The following is a 21,788-nucleotide window of genomic DNA, read 5'->3' on the forward strand; positions in this document are numbered from 1 at the left end:
AGTGTGTTTCAGATCTAGAGCTTTCAGGGATGATTGTTCCAGTTCCTCAACAGGAACAGGGTTTGAATTTTTATTCAAATCTTCAGACCAGTTCTGGATCTGAAAACTCTAAATCGTTTTGTAAGAGTCCCAACTTTCAAGATGGTGACTATAAGGACTATTCTACCTTTTGTTCAGTAAGGTAATTTCATGTCCTTAATATATTTATAGGACGCTTATCTTCATTTTCCGATTCATCCAGACCACTATCGGTTTCTGAGATTCTCTTTTCTAGACAAGCATTACCAACATGTTGCTCTTCCATTTGGCCTAGCAACAGCTAGTGCCTGTAAGGATTCCACTCCTGGTTTTCCTTTTTTCTTCTACAGCTCACCTTACACCTCTATTTAAGTCATGTCTCCGCCCCAAACAAGTGCTTAGTTATTAACTTCATATCAGCTAAGCTCTATGCATCTATTTCTTAACCTGTTCATTATTTCACGAATTGAAGATATTTGCTACTTCAAGTATTTGGATTACAATTACCAGCAGGAACTGTTACTACAAACTGCTACCCAGTGAACGAATTTATTTCATCTAAGTTACTTTTTCTCTGAGGATTGGATCTTTTTCATCAGACACCTGCAAGCACTACAAACCGGGACTTTCAAGAAATAACCGCAAGTAACATAAAATCTTAAGTTGCTGCCACACAGTTAACTGATATAAATTGCTGCAATTGTTATCATATCGCTACTTCTGTTTCAATATAACTTTTTACAACAAACCAGTTTCACTATAACGCTACGGTACAGCTCTGACGTCATCAGCAGGGGAACTCCTGTGTACTTGACACGCCCCTGTCAGCAGCTGCAGATTTCTGTGTTCTCTCTCACTACATATTACTCGGTTACTACTACAATAAGGTTAACGGTGGTTAGTCCACATAACTCTTGCTACCTATTTAAACAAAGGTCACAATATTGAAATTCACTGCTTACCAATCCTGAATATTATTTCAGAAATCTTGTACTTCATTTTCAGTTATATTTTGGAATTTTGCTACACAGTAATTGTATCTTATCACTATAAATATATACTCATACTTCAATTCATCATATATTAAAACTCACTCTGAATCATCACAGCCTATGCTGAAATAATAGTCTGTATTTCAAAGTGAAACATTCACACTTTAAGGCAGTTGAGATCCAACATAATAAAACTCATTACAGTGCCCTTCTATCTGTAATCCGACAGCAGGGTATTACGGTGTTTCCTTATTTGGATGATATCTTGGTACTAGCTCAATCTTTTCATTTAGAAGAATCTCACATGAAACAACTTGTGTGGTTTCTTCAAAGTCATGGTTGGAGGATAAATTTACAAAAGAGTTTCTTGATTCCTCAGACAAAAGTCACCTTTTTAGGTTTCTAGATAGATTCAGTGTCCATGACTCTTTCTTTAACAGACAAGAGTCAAATTAAGTTAGTTTTAGCTTGTCTAAACATTCAGTCTCTATCATTCCCTTCAGTGGCTATGCGCATGGAAATTTTAGGTCTCATGATTGCAGCATCGGACGCGATCCCCTTTGCTCATTTTCATATGAGACCTCTACAGCTTTGCATGTTGCACCAATGGTGCAGGGATTATACTTGGATATCACAGTTGATATACTTAAATCCCAACATTCAACACTCTCTGACTTGGTGGGTAAACCATCACCTTATTGTTCAAGGGGCCTCTTTTGTTCATCCTTTCTGGACTGTGATCACAACAGATGTAAGTTTATTCGGGTTGGGGAGCTGTCTGGGGGTCTCTGACAGCACAGGGGGTTTGGGAACCTCAGGAGGCGAGGTTACCAATCAATATTTTCAAAGCTCTTCAGGCCTGGCTTCTATTGAAGAGAGAACTTTACATTCGATATCAAACACACAATGTCACTACAGTGGCATATGTCAATCATCAAGTGGGGACTCGCAGTCCTTCAGCAATGAAAGAAGTATCCCTGATACTTTCTTGTGCGGAATCTAACTCTTGTCATATTTCTGCGATTCATATCCCTGGAGTAGACAATTGAGAAGTGGATTATCTCAGTTGTCCGACTTTAAATCCGGGAGAGTAGTCTCTCCATCCAGATGTGTTTTTTCAATTGGTACAGATGTGGGGTTCTCCAGAAATAGATCTGATGGATCAGAACAAGAAGCTTCCAAGATACCCTTCCAGGTCCAAGGATCCTCGGGCAGAGATGGTGGATGCTCTAGCAGTTCCTTGGTTTTACCAACCTGCTTATATTTTTCCACCTCTGGTTCTTCTTCCAAGAGTGATCTCCAAGATCATAACGGAACGATCTTATGTGTTTCTGATAGCACCAGCTTGGCCTCTCAGGTTTTGGTACCTTGTCAAGATGTCCAGTTGCCAGCCTTGGCTACTTCCTTTAAGGCCAGACCTTCTGTCTCAGGGACCGTTTTTCCATCAGGATCTCAAATCTCTAAATTTGATGGCATGGAAATTGAACGCTTAGTGCTTAGTCATAGAGGTTTCTCTGACTCAGTAATTAGCACTATGATACAGGCTTGTAAGTTTGTTTCAAGGAAAATGTATTATCGGGTTTGGAAAACCTATATTTCATGATGTTCAAGTCATGATTATTCTTGACATTCTTTTAGAATTCCTAGACTTTCACAGTTTCTTCAGGATGGTTTGGATAAGGGTTTGTCTGCAAATACTTTGAAAGGACAAATTTCTGCGCTCTCTGTTTTATTTCATAGAAAGATTGCTAAACTTCCTGATATTTACTGTTTTTTTCAGGCTTTGATTCGTATCAAACCTGAATTTAAATCTATTTCTCCTCCTTGAAGTCCAATTTGGTTTTGAAAACTTTACAGGCTCCTCCTTTTGAGTCTATGCATTCTCTGGACATTAAATTGCTATTATTTCTTTTGGCTATCTCTCCTGCTAGAAGAGTTTCTTAATTGTTTGCTCTCTCTTGTGAGTCTCCTTATCTGATTTTCCATCAAGATAAAGCTGTTTTACAGACTTAATTTACATTTTTGTCTAAAGTTGTAAATTCTAACAACATCAATAGGGAACTTGTTGTTCCTTCCTTGTGTCCTAATTCTAAGAATACTCTTGAAAGGTCTTTACATTCTTTGGATGTGGTGAGAGCTTTGAAATATTATGTTGAGGCTACTAAAGATTTCAGAAAGACTTCTAGTCTATATGTTATTTTTTCTGGCTCCAGGAGAGGTCAGAAAGCTTCTGCTATTTCTCTGACTTCTTGGTTGAGACTTTTGATTCACAAAAATTATTTGGAGGCGGAGCATTCTCCACCTCAGAGAATTATAGCTCATTCTACTAGATCAGTAGCCACTTCTTGTGCTCTTCAGAATGAAGCTTCAGTTGATCAATTTTGCAAAGCAGCAACTTGGTCTTCTTTGCATTATTTTACTACATTTTACCATTTTGATGTATTTGCTTCTTCGGAAGCAGCCTTTGGTAGAAAGGTTCTTCAGGCAGTTACCTCAGTTTGATTCTGATGCCTTTTGTTTTGTGTTTTTTTGATATTTTAAGAAAACTTAATTATTTTTTGGATTTTATTTCCCAGCAAAAATAGCTGTTTTTATTTTATTTCCTCCCTCTCTAGTGACTCGTGGACTTCCACATCTTGGGTATTATATCTCATATGTCACTAGCTCATGGACTCTTGCCACTTACATTTATTTAATTTATATAAGAACTTACCTGATAAATTTCTTTCTTTCATAGTGCAAGAGGCAAGAATCCATGAGACCCAGTCCTTTTTTTGTGGTTATGACTTTTGGGATAAAGCACATTATTTTTCCAGTTCCTCTTTTTGTATGCTTTTTACTCCTTATTTTACACCTCACTTCTTGGCTAAACGTTAAACTAAGGTATGAGTGAGGTGGGAGGTGTTTTTTATAGGCATTTTAAGGTTTGGGAAACTTTGCCCCCTCCTGGCAGGATCCTGGTAGGAATGTATATCCCATATGTCACTAGCTCATGGACTCCTGCCACTATGAAAGAAATTAGTTTATCAGGTAAGTTCTTACATAAATTATGTTTTTGTCAACCAAAATCCAGCCTGTATGTGAAATAGTATATACCCTTGTATTTTGTATTTAGTTGTTAAATGTCAAGTAATCCAAAGCAGTTTCACTTTCCATACAGTCCCAATCCATTGTCTTTGTGATTTGAAATAAACCATGTGCCAGTTCTGTCATACAGACAGGATGCATGATAACTTGAAATTAACCATTAACATTGAATATATATGGACTATCTTAACCTCAGGTCAATTGTTCTAATGGTGTTAGAGAAGATTTGCTGATGGGAAGTAATTTTGCTGATGGTCAGGGTATTCTGATCGAGCTTCAATAAGCATTTGGCATAATATTTAATAGCAACCTTGTTATTTTACTTAATTGCTGGATTCCCTAATCTCAGAGATTATCCGAAGTAACCCTAACCACAACCTCCTCACCACTATAAACAGCCTATCCCCTAAACTACCACTGCTGTTAACCATATACTGCATGCGCCCTCAACCATTAGCTCAACCACTAACCACCTACTTCTCAGAAAACCTGCTGCAATTTACCAGTTCTGGACCTGCACTATAGTAAACTCTAATTGCCACAACCATCAGGACAACCCTAACAAAAGTGAGTAAGCCCACACCATGACTAACCCTAACCATACCTCAACCCCATTAGCATGAACCCTAACTGTACAGGAGTCTCACCACATAAGCCCATTACTGCCTAACACTATATCACCCATAAACTCTTTATTGCTCTGACCCCTAAAGCATTACCCACACACCATGACACCCATAGTATCCAAGAGACCCCTCTACACTACAGTGCATCTTCTCCCTTTTTCTTAAGACTACTGGGAAATAAAATATTGTTAAAAAGTCTTTGAACATTTTACCATAAAAAAAAAACCACTTAATAATTTATTTTTGAAAACCATGTACCAAAACTGTGGCTTTGTTTCCAGGCTGCAAAAGTGGCTATGATTTAATTGTAATTATGCAATAAACCTAGATGCTGCTTTTTTGCATCACATCAATGTCCTTTTTAGAGTAATTTTCTGAATTTATTGCAGACTATTTTTTTTTTTACAGACAGTTCTATTCTGGTATAATGCCTCTAGGCAACCTTATAACCTTTCAACATTATATGACCTAATCCCAGATATTGCCAGAGATTTTATCTTAAAAATCGTATTAGAAAATGTCAAAAAGCAAAGTAGAGATCTTCTTCTTACGTCAGTTATGAAATTGGACTTTTGCAATCAGATGGATATGTCTTTTTAGAAGTAATGTGATTTGTTCCCAATTTTGGATGATCATGTGGATAAAGTGTTATCGTCAGTGAAGATGAATAACATTCTAACATAAACTAGAAGTATATAATCTAGTTTGTGTGCTGCCTACTTATCTAAACAAATTGCATTTGTTTTCTACCATAGGCTTTCAAATACAGGTGATAGTGATGATAGCTTGTGTCTTAAAGGTCAAGTTTGTAGATTGCAATATGAAGAATCCTGTATGTGTTTAGGTAAAAAAAAAAAGCATTCACATGGTCTTAAAAGGATAGTCTACTTGAAAATTGTTATTGTTTAAAAATAATACTTTTTTTTCCCCCATTGGTCAAAATGTCCTAAAAAGGAACAGACAATGGACACACACACAAACTCAAACTTGCACATACACCCAAGGAAACTCAGACAGAGACAGCCTCAGAAAAAACACCAAGACATACACACACCTTCACAGAGACACCAACAGAAAACACAGACATACATTCATACACACACCCTCACAGAGACATCCACAGAAAGCACAGACATACACACCCACCCTCACAGAGGCATCCAGAGAAAATACACAAAGACAAACATACAAACACCCTCACAGAGACACCCATAGAAAAAGCTCAAAGACATATGCATACACCCTCACAGACATTCACAGAAAATGCACAAGACATACACACCCACCCTCACAGAGAGACTCACAGAAAAAAAATACATACACACTCACAAAGACACAAAGCAAAGCACAAAGACATAAACACAGACACCCACAGAAACACCCACAGGAGGAAACATTTATGCATCTTGCACCCCCTAAATCAACGGTTTGTGACATGCATGATAAAAAAAATTGAACACTTTTTAAAGAATCATATTTGTAAATGTGCAAACAAAAATAATTCTGTGAATTCAAAATTTTACATTAATGATCTGGGTAGATGGCTAGATAAAGAAAAGTACTTTTAAAAGGTTGACCTAAGCTGTACTTATGGATTTTGAAAATGCTGTAATCTATATGGTCTTGGTGGAACCATAAGCTGTGGTACTCATACCATTAGATCTGGTTAAATGCAGGATTTAGGCTTGTTGGTATATATTTCAAAATTATGTCAGCTGTAGTGTAAACTGAACAGTGGTAAGTTAACCTGTCTCATTTCAAACACTGAGCAATCTTAGCCTGAGAGTATAACATTGTATCTTAGATAAAATGCCTCCTTGCATCTGGAAAAGTCCTTGCATAAAGGGGCAGTAAACTGGAATGTAATATATATATATATATATATATATATACATACAGTGGGGCAAAAAAAGTATTTAGTCAGCCACCAATTGTGCAAGTTCTCCCACTTAAGAAGATAAGAGAGGCCTGTAATTTTCATCATAGGTATACCTCAACGAGACAAAATGTGGAAACAAATCTAGACAATCACATTGTCTGATTTGGAAAGAATTTATTTGCATATTATGGTGGAAAATAAGTATTTGGTCACCTACAAACAAGCAAGATTTCGGCTCTCACAGACCTGTATCTTCTTCTTTAAGAGGCTCCTCTGTCCTCCACTCATTACCTGTATTAATGGCACCTGTTTGAACTTGTTATCAGTATAAAAGACACCTGTCCACAACCTCAAACAGTCACACTCCAAACTCCACTATGGTGAAGACCAAAGAGCTGTCGAAGGACACCAGAAACAAAATTGTAGACCTGCACCAGGCTGGGAAGACTGAATCTGCAATAGGCAAGCAGCTTGGTGGGATGAAATCAACTGTGGGAGCAATAATTAGAAAATGGAAGACATACAAGACAACTGATAATCTCTCTCGATCTTGGGCTCCACCCAAGATCTCACCCCGTGCGGTCAAAATGATCACAAAAACAGTGAGCAAACATCCCAGAACTACACGGGGGGACCTAGTGAATGACCTGCAGAGAGCTGGGACCAACGTAACAAAGGCTACCATCAGTAACACACTATACCGCCAGGGACTCAGATCCTGCAGTGCCAGACGTGTCCCCCTGCTTAAGCCAGTACATGTCCAGGCCCGTCTGAAGTATGCTAGAGAGCATTTGGATGATCCAGAAGTGGATTGGGAGGATGTCATATGGTCAGATGAAACCAAAGTAAAACTGTTTGGTAGAAACACAACTCGTCATGTTTGCAACCAAAGAACACCATACCTACTGTGAAGCATGGGGGTGGCAACATCATGCTTTGGGGCTGTTTCTCTGCAAAGGGAACAGGACGACTGATCCGTGTACATGAAAGAATGAATGGGGCCATGTATCGTGAGATTTTGAGTGCAAACCTCCTTCCATCAGCAAGGGCATTGAAGATGAAACATGGCTGGGTCTTTCAGCATGACAATGATCCCAAACACACCGCCCGGGCAACGAAGGAGTGGCTTCGTAAGAAGCATTTCAATGTCCTGGAGTGGCCTAGTCAGTCTCCAGATCCCTCCCTCTTGGCGTTCAAGGCCCTACACAACATCGGACCCGAATACATAAACCACCGCGTAAATTTCTACATCCCCGCCAGACAACTACGATCGGCCGACCAAGAACTTGCAGTCATCCCCCGCATTGGCAAAGCCACAGCAGGCGGAAGACCCTTCTCCCACATAGCAGCGAAGACATGGAACACCCTCCCGCTGCACCTCAGACAATCCACCTCCCTTATAAAGTTCAGAAAGGACCTCAAAACCTGGCTCTTCGACTGAACGCCCATCCCCTCCCCCCTCCCCCCTTTTCCTCCTATCTACTTTCCCTTAGCGCCTTGAGACCCTCACGGGTGATTAGTACGAGCTCTATAAGTACCCAATAGAGATAGAGAAGTCAGTGTTGCCCAGCGGCAACCCCAAAACATGACTGCTCTAGAGGAGATCTGCATGCAGGAATGGGCCAACATACCAGCAACAGTGTGTGACAACCTTGTGAAGACTTACAGAAAATGTTTGACCTCTGTCATTGCCAACAAAGGATATATAACAAAGTATTGAGATTAACTTTTGATATTGACCAAATACTTATTTTCCACCATAATATGCAAATAAATTCTTTCCAAATCAGACAATATGATTGTCTGGATTTGTTTCCACATTTTGTCTCACATAGTTGAGGTATACCTATGATGAAAATTACAGGCCTCACTCATCTTCTTAAGTGGGAGAACTTGCACAATTGGTGGCTGACTAAATACTTTTTTGCCCCACTGTGTGTGTGTGTGTTTATATATATATATATATATATATATATATAAAATCTATCTATCTATCTATCTATCTATCTATCTATCTATATATATATATATATATATATATAAACATGCATATCTGCCAAAAGGGCACCTACCATTTGTGTATTGAGGAGGAAACATTTCTGCATGGTTTTAAATATATAATTTCTACAGCATTGCCAAATAATCATAAATACTGCTGCTAAAAAAATGTGTTTTTATGGACCCCTAGCCCCACCATACAACTATCACACTGAAGTTACATGCCGAAATTGAACAAAGAAATAAAAAACATTTGCTAAGTAAGTCCTACCTCCTCTGCAAATGAAAGTGATCTGCCGTCTGACTCAGACACACACTGTACAAACAAAGTGCCAAGTCTGTCTCACACTGTGCATAGTGGTTAAGTGCATATTCAGAAGTCCTCTCAAATGCTAATACTTTACTCCTTGTGATAACATTTCCCATGCTCAATTAGAACTCTACTGTAGTAGCCACTAGTGGCTGCCATTTTTCTTTTTAAATATATATATATATATATATATATTTTTTAGTTCTTGCCTCATGGGGCGCCCATTGGGGCCCTGACAGGAGTCACCCCCTGATGGCGGCCCTGTCCTTTGGGATGTGTGAGCTTGCTGAGTCTATTCTGATAGCTCAGTCTGCTAGGAGATTGGTTTTTCCTTTCTCCTTGCTCCTTTGACAGGTGACGGTTTCCTCTGTCTTCGGGTTCTGAGGGTAATTTCTCCTTCTCGGGGTGCCTCGATGGAGGCTTTGTTTTCCCCTTTTTATGGACCTGTGAATAGGTCTGGTGGCTTAGGTTTCCTGGAGCGTGCCCTCTGTGGGGGCTATTTTGAGCAGTCTGTTTCTTGATGACTGCTTCTTCTTCCTTGCAGCCAGCTGGGCAGCTAGCTCAGCATACTAATGCACTGTGGCTACTCTGCACTGTAGCAAACCGAGGGGTGCAAGTTCGATCCCCGGCTAGGTCTATTTAGCCCTCTTCCTTTCAAGGTTGATAAGATGAGCAGCGCCTTGAGTCTCTTAAGGGGGATTAGCCGCGCTTTACAAAAACATTCATATTTTAGCTCCCTCTGTGTTCTTAAACTTGGGGTTTTCGCCTGGGTCTATTACACGCTTTTTCATGGTCCAATACTTGGATATTCTATGGGCACGTGCTGGGAGGACTTTGTCTTGCAGGATGATGGAGAGATGTCTTGTCGGTTTCTGTGCCTGGTATTATCATCCCGGGTTTCGCCTGTTATAGGTGTGGCCTCTTTCCCTGTTTGGGTTCATTTGGGTCTCTGATTACTGGGACCACTCTTGGAGGTGCTGTTTTTTGCATTGAGTGACTTTTCCTCGATCCTCCTTTGCCTTGTTCCCTTTGGGGTTTTCAGCTGGTTTACCCTTCGTTTGTGAGGGGTGAGTAGTGGGGGACCGTCTGTTGGGCGATGGTGTCTCTTGGTGGACTGTTGACTCAGTCAAGTCCGTTTTTGCGGTCTCTAATTTGGCTCTGAACTGGCTGCGAGTCAGTGTCACTGGGGCTTTTCCTTTGAAAAAATTTCAGTATGGGCCGCCTATTGTACCCTCCCATCTTGGCATTCAGTTTCCTCTATAGCTTGGGTATTGTTTTCCCAAAAGTAATGAATGCAGCTGTGAACTCTTTCCATTTAAGAAAAAAAACATAAATTATGCTTACCTGATAATTTCTTCTGATAGAGTCCACAGCTCCCCACCCTTCATTTTATGTGGGGCGTCATTATTCTTCTGGCACCTTTCACCTTGATATTTCTTCTACTGTTCCTTGTTCCTCGGCAGAATGACTGGGGGATGAGGGGAGTGAGAGGAGTATTTAAGCCTTTGGCTGGGATGTCTTTGGCTCCTCCTGGTGGCCAGGTTCTTACTTCCCAAAAGTAAAGAATGCAGCTGTGGACTATTTCCATCAGAAGAAAATGAAATGATCAGGTAAGCATAATTTATGTTTTCTTAAATTATATTTTCAGAGACTTGCTTGACACCTTTATTGTAATTTATATGGATGATATTTTGATCTTCTCTCAAACATTAGAGATTTGTGTTACTAATGTCCGTTGAAGAATGTCTTGTTTTTTTTGCAAATCTGGAAAATATCAATTCTCTGTTTCTACATTTGAGTTTCTGGGGTATATTCTATCTCCTTATCATATTGAAATGGACCCCAGAAAGGTTTCTGCAATACTTGAATGACTGCTAACAAGAAGACTGTGCAGAGATTTATATGGTTTGCAAATTTCTATAGATGTTTTTTAGAAACTTCACTGAGGTTTGTGCCTCTAGTACTAATCTTACTCAGTCAGGAATGTTTCGCTTGGACATCTGAAGCACAGAGTGCATTTAATAATCGTATGATTTTGTTTACTACTGTTCCTGTCTTAATCCAGCCAAATGTTCAGAAGCCTTTCTTTTTGGAAGTCGATGGTCTATTAGTATGATGCTCTTGTAGCATGAGGAGTTGAAAGGTCAGTTGCATCTAGTGGCCTTTTATTCATGTTGTCTTACTCTAGCTGAAGGCAATTATGATGTTGCGGACAAAGAGCTGCTGGTCATCAAGTGTGCCTTGGAAGAGTGGAGCCATTTATTGGAGGGAGCTGTGCAGCTTATTACAATATTTATTGATCATTACAATCTGGAGTACCTTAGGGCTGCCAAGCATCTTTGTGCTAGACAAGCTATATGGGCTTTGTTCTTCTCATGTTTAATTTTTTTACTTTTCATCCTGGTTCAAAGATTAGGAAGGCTAATGCTTTCTCTATCCTTTCTGAATACTCTCTAGATTTTGGGCCACAAACATATACTATTATTCAGAAGGATCATTTTCTTTGCCTTTCTCTGTGATGGATTATCTTTTTGTATGTCAAAGATTTTTGTCCCTGATTCAGTCTGTTTGGAAAGTCTTCAGGCCTATCTTAATCTGCCAGCTGCCGGGCGCGGTGGACGATGGACTTAATTTCTAGACATTTTCGGTGGCCTGGTTTGATCGAAGATGTAAGAACATTTGTTACATCTTGTGCATTGATGAAACATTATACTTTGGCTCCAGTAGGACCTCTGCATCCTGTTCCTTGCACTCCCTTGGCTTGTGTCTCTATGGATTTTATTGATAATCTACCCCTGTCTGATGGTTTTAATACTTTTATGACTAAGATGGCTCATTTTATTCATGTTGCTGGTCTACCTTCTAGTTTTGTAAAGGCTACTTTATTCATCAAGAGAGTTTTTAGTTTGCATGGCCTGCCTCAGAATGTGCTATCTGACAGAGGTTCTCAGTTTATATCCAGATTTTGTAAGTAATTTTGTTCCAGTTTACGAATTTCAAGTCTTTATCTTCTGGATACCATCCTCAGACTAATGTGGCAAGACAGAACGGACTGGGCGGTACTTACACTGTTTCTCCTCCTACCTTCAGGATAATTGGACCTGCTTGTTTCCCTACTGCAGAGTTTCTTTTATTTCCAAAGACACCATTCCTTTGCCAATTATGGTTTTCATCCTGCTGTACTTCAGGATCTTCCTGCTTTTTCTTCTTTTGTTCCTAATTTAAATCAGACTTTGGATTTCTTTGTTAAGAATTCTCATTTGCTTCAATCTCAACGTGAGCATATTTTTTTGCAGATAAATCATGCTCTCCTGTTCCTGCTTATGGCTTAAATTTGGTTATCAGCTTTGAATCTGAAGTTCTATTGTCCTTCCAGGAAGTTGTGTCCTCGTTTTTTGGGTGGACTTCTAAGGTTGTTAATCCTGTGGCTGTGGATCTTGATCTTCGTGCAACTCAGTGTTGTGCCAATCAATTTTCTCTACGCGTTTCCTCTCCTCCTCTGGTTTCTGTTGATGGTATGGACACGCTTGAAGTTGTAGTGATTCTGGATTCTTGTATCCATCATGGCTGTTTGCAGTATTTGATTAAGTGGTAGGGGTATGGTTCTGAGGAGAATTCATGAGAATATGTGACCAATGTTCATGCTCCAAGGATTGTTAGACATTTTCATCTGTCGCATCCTCATTGTCCTGATCATGTACGCACCAGAAGGTTGTGCTTGAGGAGGGTAAGTTTTCAAAGCATGGCTGGAGCTGTGCTGCACTTACCTCAGTTTCTTTACAGTGTGGTTGGTGCCACCATGTACTTTTTCTGGTTTTATCACAGTGTGGCTGAGCTGCATTTTGAGTAGGGATGGCTGTCTGTTTCAGAGTGCCAAGGGTTGCACTTTTTAGAGATCCAGGAGCATTAAGAGAGCTGCTGTGGAGCAGTCTTCTGCAGGGCTAAATAATATTGGATTAGTGAGGCCAGCCCCATGGGTGTGTGTGCTGTTTCCTGGACTTCATCCTTTAATGTTTATGCACAAGTTAGCGCTCCTCTTTTATGTTCTTTGCAATTGTGACCTCTGGCCTTGTCTTTGGTGCCAAGACTGAATGGGAGGTGTTAAAGGGCCATCTTAGACTCCTATTCAGTGCTTGTTTATTGTCCCATGAAGACAAAAGTGTACCTATTCCTGACCTGTTAACTCGACTCTGACCGTGGAGACTTTTTTGGATTACGCTAGTTATTTTACTCCTTTACTGAGATACACACCTTCTGGACTGATTTTTCGGCTACTGAACTCTTGAACTGTGCCCTGCTTTACTTATCTACCTCATCCCTTGATTTATATGCTTAGTTTTGGACTAAATCTCTAGCTCTGACATTTTGGTGTGTCTACAGATAATTCTTCAGCGTTCCTGACTAAAGAAAGTTGCTCCTTTTGTGCGCAGCTGATCGCAGCTTCGAATTCAGGTAATTTAATTGTTACCTTATACGTGCACATTTCTGGGGCACTACATGGCAGAAAAAAGTTCTACCATCTAGTGCTCTTGCAAATTGATAACAGTCTTGCTAAACTGCTGCAATATAGTGCTGCAGATATGTGCACACTCCTGAACTTACTTTTTATATACCAAGAAAAAGAGGAAAATTTGATAATAGAAGTGAATTACAAAGTTGTTTAAAATGGTATCCTCTATCAGAATTAATTTTAAAACAATTGGGTTTATGTCCCACTAAGGAGAAAAAAACAACCTTTATATTTGACAAAATAGCATTAATTGCTGTGTTAAATGATTTTAATACATGTTATTTGCAGTAATTAATTAGTGATGTATGCTATGAATATATAAAAATTAGACTTTATTGTACCTTTAAACTTGTGGTTCTATTGGAGGTAAAATTATGGTCCCATAGCAGGTGATGTACAACTTCAGTAAAGTCATTTATTTAAGCACCTTCTTTCAATATCAGCTGGTCCACTCAATGTCTTTGATGCCAGTGCATTATTTTGACCGATATGTCCCTTTAAAAGGGATTGAACACATGCATGTCAATGGTCAGTAATGCTCTAACACATTAAAGCATGTCATTTTTTACAAAATTAATTTCCTACCAGGGCCAGAATTTCATTATCTTTATGCCGGCAACATAATCATTATAACTGAATATCATTAATTCACCCATGTTCATGTAAATAGATCTTGAAATTCTGCTCTGAAAGGGCTTAATTTAGACACTTAAAGGGACAGTCTACTCCAAAATTGTTATCGTTTAAAAAGACAGATAATCCCTTTATTACCCATTCCCCAGTTTTGCACAACCAACACAGTTATATTAATATACTTTTTACCTCTGTGATTTCCTTGTATTTATGCCTCTTCTGACAGCCCCCTTATCACGACTATTTATTATCTATTGACTCACATTTTAGCCAATTAGTGCAGTGTCATCCACAACTCCACTGGAGAGAGCACAATGTTATGTATATGGCTCACATGAATTAGCAGTCACTTACTGTGAAAAGCTAATAAAAAAGCATGTGATAAGAGGCTGTCTGTAGTGGCTTAGAAACAGGCAGACATTTAGAGGTTTAAATGCTATAAAGTATATTAATATGGTCGTATCTTAATTTTAAGATCTTGGAAGGCCAAATTCGCTCCCAGCCTGAAAGAATTAAAGAGAGCATTAGTCTCTCAATATACTTTTGAACAATATAACTTACCAAACCCAACAGATGAACGACTCGCAGTGTTTTTCAGACAGTGGAGGATGTTTATACTATCATGTCCACCTGCAATGCAAGTTACCTTAGTAAAACCACTTAGGAAATCATCGTATCTACAGGTACAAGTTCTGGCTGGTCATCTTCCAAGGGCCTGGTTGGGGGGGGGACGGGGAGGAGGAGGATGGGAGGGAGTGAGACCAGAGGATATCCTAGTATTTTTTTTTATTTTTTTTTAATTTATTTTTTTATTTTATTTTATTTTTTTATTTTTTTCCCCCCACAAAAGATAGGATATTTCTATAAATTATTACAAACTGTTGTTTTTGTGTTTTATGTAATAAGAATCCTTTGATGACTATATGCAATTTTTATGTTTTGGAATTGGATTCCTATGTAATGTGAATTTTAAGTTGTATCTTTTTTGTTTATATTTGTTGAAAAAACTGAATATAAATATTTAAAAAAAAATAAAAAATAAAGTATATTAATATAACAATGTTGGTTGTGCAAAGCTGGGGAATGGGTAGTAAAGGCATTATCTATCTTTTTAAACAATAACAATTTTGGTGTAGACTGTCCCTTTAAAGTCCAGCATCTACTATATTTTAGGATCATGTATAGGTTATATGATAAGCTTACTCTTTACTGGATACAAATAAATAAATTTAAATATTGTCTGTGTTCCCAATGTCTTGTTTGATCCAACAAAGGCAAATGTCTGCCGGTCTACATCTGTACATCTGCACATCTGTACTGATACAATTCAAAGCCATACATACAAACCACAGACTGGACTGGCACAAATTATCCAATTTAGATTACATTTCAGGTTACATTAATACCAAACTGCACCAGTGTATCTTTTTTTGATATAAGATCCTTTCATTTGTAGGAAAAATGTATTGAAATTAGATTAATAGAATATCTAAAATTTCCAATTTTTCGTCATGAAGATTAACTTTTTTTTTTTTTTATTTAAACCCTGCTTTAAAAATGCATGCACTTTCCTGTATAGTCAATAAGCCCATAAAAATTATCATTCTTAATTTCCTTAACTGGTATATCATACAGAATTTAAAGGAACATCATAGTTTAAAAATACATGCTCTTGTTTGTTGTATGCTACAGTATCCCTTTAAACCATTGGCTCCAGTGATGACTGAATAACATATATAAAAACTTTCTACTAATTGTTAAACCCATAATATTTTTATAACCTAAAAACAACACTTTTAAAAACAGACACCTGTTATCCTTCATCCTCACAATGCTCCCTAGAGTGCTAGCGCCAAATAATTTGATATAATTAACCTCATTGCTTGGAGCAGCATCCAAAAGCCCTCATTCATCAAAGTCTGCCAGTCTTGAAGGTAATTATATTATTGGTGCACAAGGACTAATGTTTGCAGGTCACTAAATAGCCGTGACATGTTTATAGAATTGCTCTGAAGGGAGACCTTCCCTTTTCAAAGAAATTAAGAATATAATATGGATAGTAATATGTTTGTTATGAAAGGGAACTAGGCTCTTTGAAAGGGACTGTGGGTAATAATATACAATAACAACTTCTCTTCTGACGTTGATTTAGAAAAACATCTTATAAAATAGAAGAAACAGTTCAACTATGTCTTCATACAGATCTATGTAGAAAAAAATGAAAACCACGTTTACTTTTACATTAAGAGAATGCAGTAAATAATATTACATACATCCAAATGCCTCCATTTTTATTACTTGTTTAAGCCAAAAGTACAGTTAGCAATGCTTAGTCACACAATAAAAGGACATACATTTGATACATTTAGTTTTTTTTTAATTATCTTGGGTACTGAAATGCACATTTTTATTTTTTTAATATAAAGTAATAGCTTTATTCCTTATAAGAGGATTTAAGGCAAAGTTTCTAATAAGCTATAAAAATTTATGTATTTTTTTAGACTTTAGAAGCATATTTTTATTGTTAATTTAATTAGATTTTTTTTAGCTGCACTTCCAGAGGAGGTAGAAACCATTTATAGAAATATAGCCTAATTATTAATTTATAATAAAGATGCCGGCAAACTTTTAAAGTGATTGCTGTAACATTTTAAGTGGGAATTATCCCAAAAGTAAAATAATCATATAAATGTAACTACAGTTTTTGTAAATCCATTTCCCTTTCCTTTTTCTGTGCTTCTAATGCAGTCAAATGCATTTAGTAACTTATAATAGATAGTAATTATAACGTAAATATCTTTTTAATGGTTAAAGTGAATGTAAACTTTAATGAATTAAAAGCCAGTATCAAATAATAATCTTATAAACAGGGACACTTTAATTCATCAAAGTTTACAAAGATGCTTATTTTTTAAAATACTTTTGCATTGTGGTTAACAAAACGCCGATCCCCCCCCCACAGCTCCTGCTTTCTGTAGCAGAACAATGACAAATCAGACTTCCTCCAATATTTGTGTGCCCACTTTGGGTTCCAGCTCATGGGGCAACGCAACAATTGGAGGAAGCCAGATTGTCCTCTATATGCTAAAGAAAGCAGGAGATGCGGGCGGAGGATCAGCGTTATGTTTACCATAACACAAAGGTAAGTATTTTAAAAAAATAAGTGTCCCTGTTTTTAAGATTATTATTTGATACTGACTTTTAATTCATTAAAGTTTACATTCATGTTAAAGGGACAGTCTAGGCCAAAATAAACTTTCATGATTCAGATAGAGCATGTCATTTTAAACAATTTTCCAAATTACTTTTATCACCAATTTTGCTTTGTTCTCTTGGTATTCTTAGTTGAAAGCTTAACTTAGGAGGTTCATATGCTAATTTCTTAGACCTTGAAGGCCACCTCTTTTCAGAATGCATTTTAACAGTTTTTCACCACTAGAGGGTGTTAGTTCACGTATTTCATATAGATAACACTGTGCTCGTGCACGTGAAGTTATCTGGGAGCAGGCACTGATTGGTTAAACTGCAAGTCTGTCAAAAAAACTGAAATAAAGGGGCAGTTTGCAGAGGCTTAGATACAAGATAATCACAGAGGTTAAAAGTATATTATTATAACTGTGTTGGTTATGCAAAACTGGGGAATGGGTAATAAAGAGATTATCTATCTTTTAAAACAATAAAAATTCTGGTGTAGACTGTCCCTTTAATAGTAGGACAGAATACATTGTGAAAATAGAACTACATTGGTGATGCTCAAAAGATATAAATATAACTTTTTCTGTGGTTTTTGGAGAAATCCATATTATGTGCTGCTCTAGTGTTACTTTCTTGTCTTCTTGTAACAAGGGCATTACAGACTTTAAAAAAAAAAAAAAAAAAAAAAAAAAGTCGGAACGGATCCTTGTTCCCCTTGTTTTCACTTTCCAATATAGTAAATAATTGCTTTACATATAAGATAGAAAGGAACGCCAGCTTTGATCATTGGTTTGCTCTGAGCGTTCAACAGCTCAGTGTTTCTTTTGAGTGGAAAGAAAATCCATACTTTCTAGTTACCATGAAAATAATAGTAATTGCCAGTCAGAATTACCAGGGGACCCAAAATAAGGCATTGTGCATATCGCCCAATATTTTAAGTGGCAAAAGATAAGTAATTTAAATTCAGGCACATTGTTTGATTTTATTCCCAGTATAGTAAGATGACATTTCCTGCACCTAACACTTACCATGTTATAGATATATTTACACATATTATATGCGCTTCTATTTATAAGTGTATGTACTGAAGATTAAACACATTTCTCAATGATCAAGTGTATGTACTGAAGATTAAACAAATTTCTCTTTCTCTCCTACTCTGATAGTAGACAGACAGACAAAGCACATACACACATACTCACACACACACATACACACACACACACATACACACACACACACACATATATATATATACTATATATATATATATATACTATATATATATATATATATATATATATATATACACACACACAACAACATTTAAAATTAGGGTGAGGTAAAAGGTGAGTTTAAAATCCTCCACTACGCACAAAATATATATGGCCTGTCTAGATTTGTTAATGAACTACACAATGAGTTATTATCTCTATCTCTCTTAAGTGTAACTTCCCTTACCCATAATCCCCAGTCATTCTCTTTGCCTTTGTCAATGGAGGATGTGCGAAGATGGTGTCTGAAGATTTTAATCCTTTTTATGTACTTTTCCCTGTAAGCAAGGCTAAGGGGCTCTGCTGTGTCCATGTCAATCTCTTTAGTAAGAGTAATGGTGGCTTTTAGCAGTTAGAAAGTGGTGAGGTTGTCTTTGCTTTATTTCTAACTGTATTTCTTCCCCTTCATATAAAGCCACTGTTGGTTACTCTGACCTTTTTTTTCTTAAGGTCCCTAATAGAGAGTGGAGTGTCTATCACACTTAAGAAACTGTTCCTGCCCGGTAGCTGGATTCACAGGTAAGTGCATTTGCCTTCTAGGTACTGAAGGACAGCACTTGTGGGGTTAATCCCTCTACTGGATCTTATTATGGGACATGTTATAACCCTTAGGGGTTAATACGTGGGCAGTCTGACTGGCACTAATTTAATAAGGGGTTAATCTTCCTCCTTTTTATTTAGAGACTGGCTGAGGGGTAGAGTATATATATCAAATTGTGGGGCCTTTTTATTTATTAGAGAACTATGGTATATAAACGGTTTCACAAAATACTGAGTGTGTTTCGTTATGCTACGTTATTTTTTTTTTGGCTGGATAGAGCTCTGTGATTGCTTTTCCTGTGCCGCAGTTTAGTTTTTCTGTCCGATCACGTGTTCTCCGCTCTTCATTCATTTTGAGCAGAGTGAATATCCGGTGCGGGCGTTTTTTCACTGTTACTAATATGATAACATGTTCTGGCTTATTGACTGGTTTAATGATCTGGTTCACAGTTTTCTAGATCTGACTGCTATATCGGACAGAGTGGATCTGCAGCTTGCAAGAGTCCTTCCTTTTTCTAGTGGCACTCCACCCGGGGCGGTAAGATCTCCTCCGCTAATCTGAGGTATAGAGGTGCTAGTGGCTCTTATTAAATTTAGCTTAATTATATTTAGCATACTTTGGGGGGTTTCTATTCTTTTAACTTTTTGAGTGCCTTATTTTCTTAAAGTGACATTCCGGTACATTTTTTATTTTTATTTGGTTATTTTCAGCTATGGACACAGAACAAGATTTTGTTTCTATGGATAAGTGCTTATTATGCTTAGAGGCCCAAATTGTTTTACCTATGCAATTTTGTTCTGCATGCTTAGCTAAGACTCTAAAATTTAAAGATAAATTACTCACTTCTGAGCCAATTGTCTCTCAGGATAATGCTGTTCAGGATATGCCACAGCTTTCTCCTCAAACGTCCCAAACCTTAATGGTTTCACATACAGTGCCCTGCAGTACCTCTCAACCTCCTGGGGGTGTATATTTGCCAGGATATTTTGCTGCTTAGATAACCTCTGCAGTATCTGCTGCTTTGTCTGCTTTACCTTCCTCGGGTAAGTGTAAGAGGAAATCTAAACATTTGTCTACTAGTAAGGTTTCTGACCTTTCTAAATGTGCATTGGTCAATCTTTCTCAAGTGTCTGATGAGGAGGATACTTCAGTAGCTTCTGAAGGTGTAATCTCAGAGTCTGACACTTTGGCAGAAAAATCTTCAGAATCTGAGGAGGTCAACTTTAGATTTAAGCTCGAACACCTCCAGCTACTACTGAAGGAGGTTCTAGCTACTTTGGACGACTCAGAACCTTTGGTTGCTGTCAACCCCAAGAAGTCCTCTAAACTTAATAGAGTTTATGATTCTCCAACTTCTGACGATGATTTTTCCTGTTCCAGACAAGATGTCTGAAATTATAGCTCATGAATGGGATAAGCCAGGGGTTCCTTTTCTTTCCTAAGATGTGGTGAGTCCACTGCATCATCATTTACTGTTAGGAATATCACTCCTGGCCAGCTGGAGGAGGCAAAGAGCACCACAGCAAAGCTTTTATGTATCACTTCCCTTCCCACAAACCCCAGTCATTCTATTTGCCTTCGGTGCAAGGAGGAGGTGAAGTTTTTGGATGGATGGGAAATAAATCTGGAGTAGAGTTCCCTTGTCCCATCTTCAAGAGTGATTTACTTGGGTCTACCGCCACAATATCCTGATTGCTCTTGATTCCGTCTGATCTCGGAAGTTAAGTAGGGCCAGGCCTGGTCAGTACTTGAATGGAATCAGGCCAATGTAGCCTGGTGGTTATCTGTGACTTTGCAACTCGAAGGTTGATGGTTTGAGTCCAACTAGGCGCTGGATGTTCATTTGAAGACTGACTGGAAACTCTAGGTGCGGTAAGCTTGGGCCTTAATAGATTCTCTATCATACTTACCTGGCAGGGGATTCTTAGCCATGATCACTAAGGTGGCTCTCCCAGGGCGAGGCTGGTTCATTGAACTCCAAGCTCACTGACCTCTGCTATTTCCCCACATGTGGGAAACTCAACTACACAATTTATGGTAGTGGGGGACTGTGTGCGCACTTTCCCCTGAAAATAGGAGAAGATGTTTAACAGAGGTCAGATAATCAAAGATATATTCCATTTCTTCTTTCGGGAGTCTTCTGTCTTGTCAACAGCAAGCTACAGTGGCCCGGTAGATAACATAGCTATCTTGCAACCAGGAGGTTGGGAGTTTGGATCTAGCTACAGTTGATTTTACCTTCACTATTCAGTGATTCTATGTATGGAGGGAATTGTCTGATGGTTGCCATGGACATCATTACCGTTAATATTTTCCATAATATGGAGAACTTTGGATCTGTCTCAGAGGAAAGATCTAGAACAGTCGATAGAGACTCTCCCCCATAGTGGCTCTTTCAGGAGTATCTGTCTCAAGATGCTTGCTTTTGGAGACATTCCTGGGTGATGTGACCATGGTCGCCTACCTGCTGGGCTGGGAAGCAGTCTGCGTCTGGTTTAAGGCGCAGGGTCTATGGACGCGGAAGTGTCTGCTCTCCTCTAACATCTTGGAGTTGAGAGCGATTTACAATGTTCTTATGGCTTGACCTCAGTCGTCCTTAGCTTGAGTCTTGTATGCCTGTTTTCCTCAGTTTGCTCTGCTTCCACGAGTCATTGCTCGTCTCAAACAGGAGAGAACATTGGTGATTGTATTTGCCCCTGCATGGCCTTGCAGGATCTGGTATGCA

At 38.3% G+C, this 21,788-nt stretch overlaps 1 protein-coding gene and 1 non-coding gene across 2 annotated transcripts in view; both read left to right on the forward strand.

Annotated features, from left to right (window-relative positions):
- Positions 1-21,788, forward strand: part of COMMD10 (COMM domain containing 10) — a 1,017,192-nt gene that overhangs the window by 253,629 nt on the left and 741,775 nt on the right. The gene's annotated exons all lie outside the window — the stretch shown is intronic.
- On the forward strand, positions 20,966-21,132 carry LOC128650558 (U1 spliceosomal RNA). The gene has a single exon (XR_008400852.1). It is a non-coding gene; the product is annotated as a U1 spliceosomal RNA (small nuclear RNA).

Source organism: Bombina bombina, chromosome 2 (assembly GCF_027579735.1).
Source record: "Bombina bombina isolate aBomBom1 chromosome 2, aBomBom1.pri, whole genome shotgun sequence".
NCBI classification, from domain to species: Eukaryota; Metazoa; Chordata; class Amphibia; order Anura; family Bombinatoridae; genus Bombina; species Bombina bombina.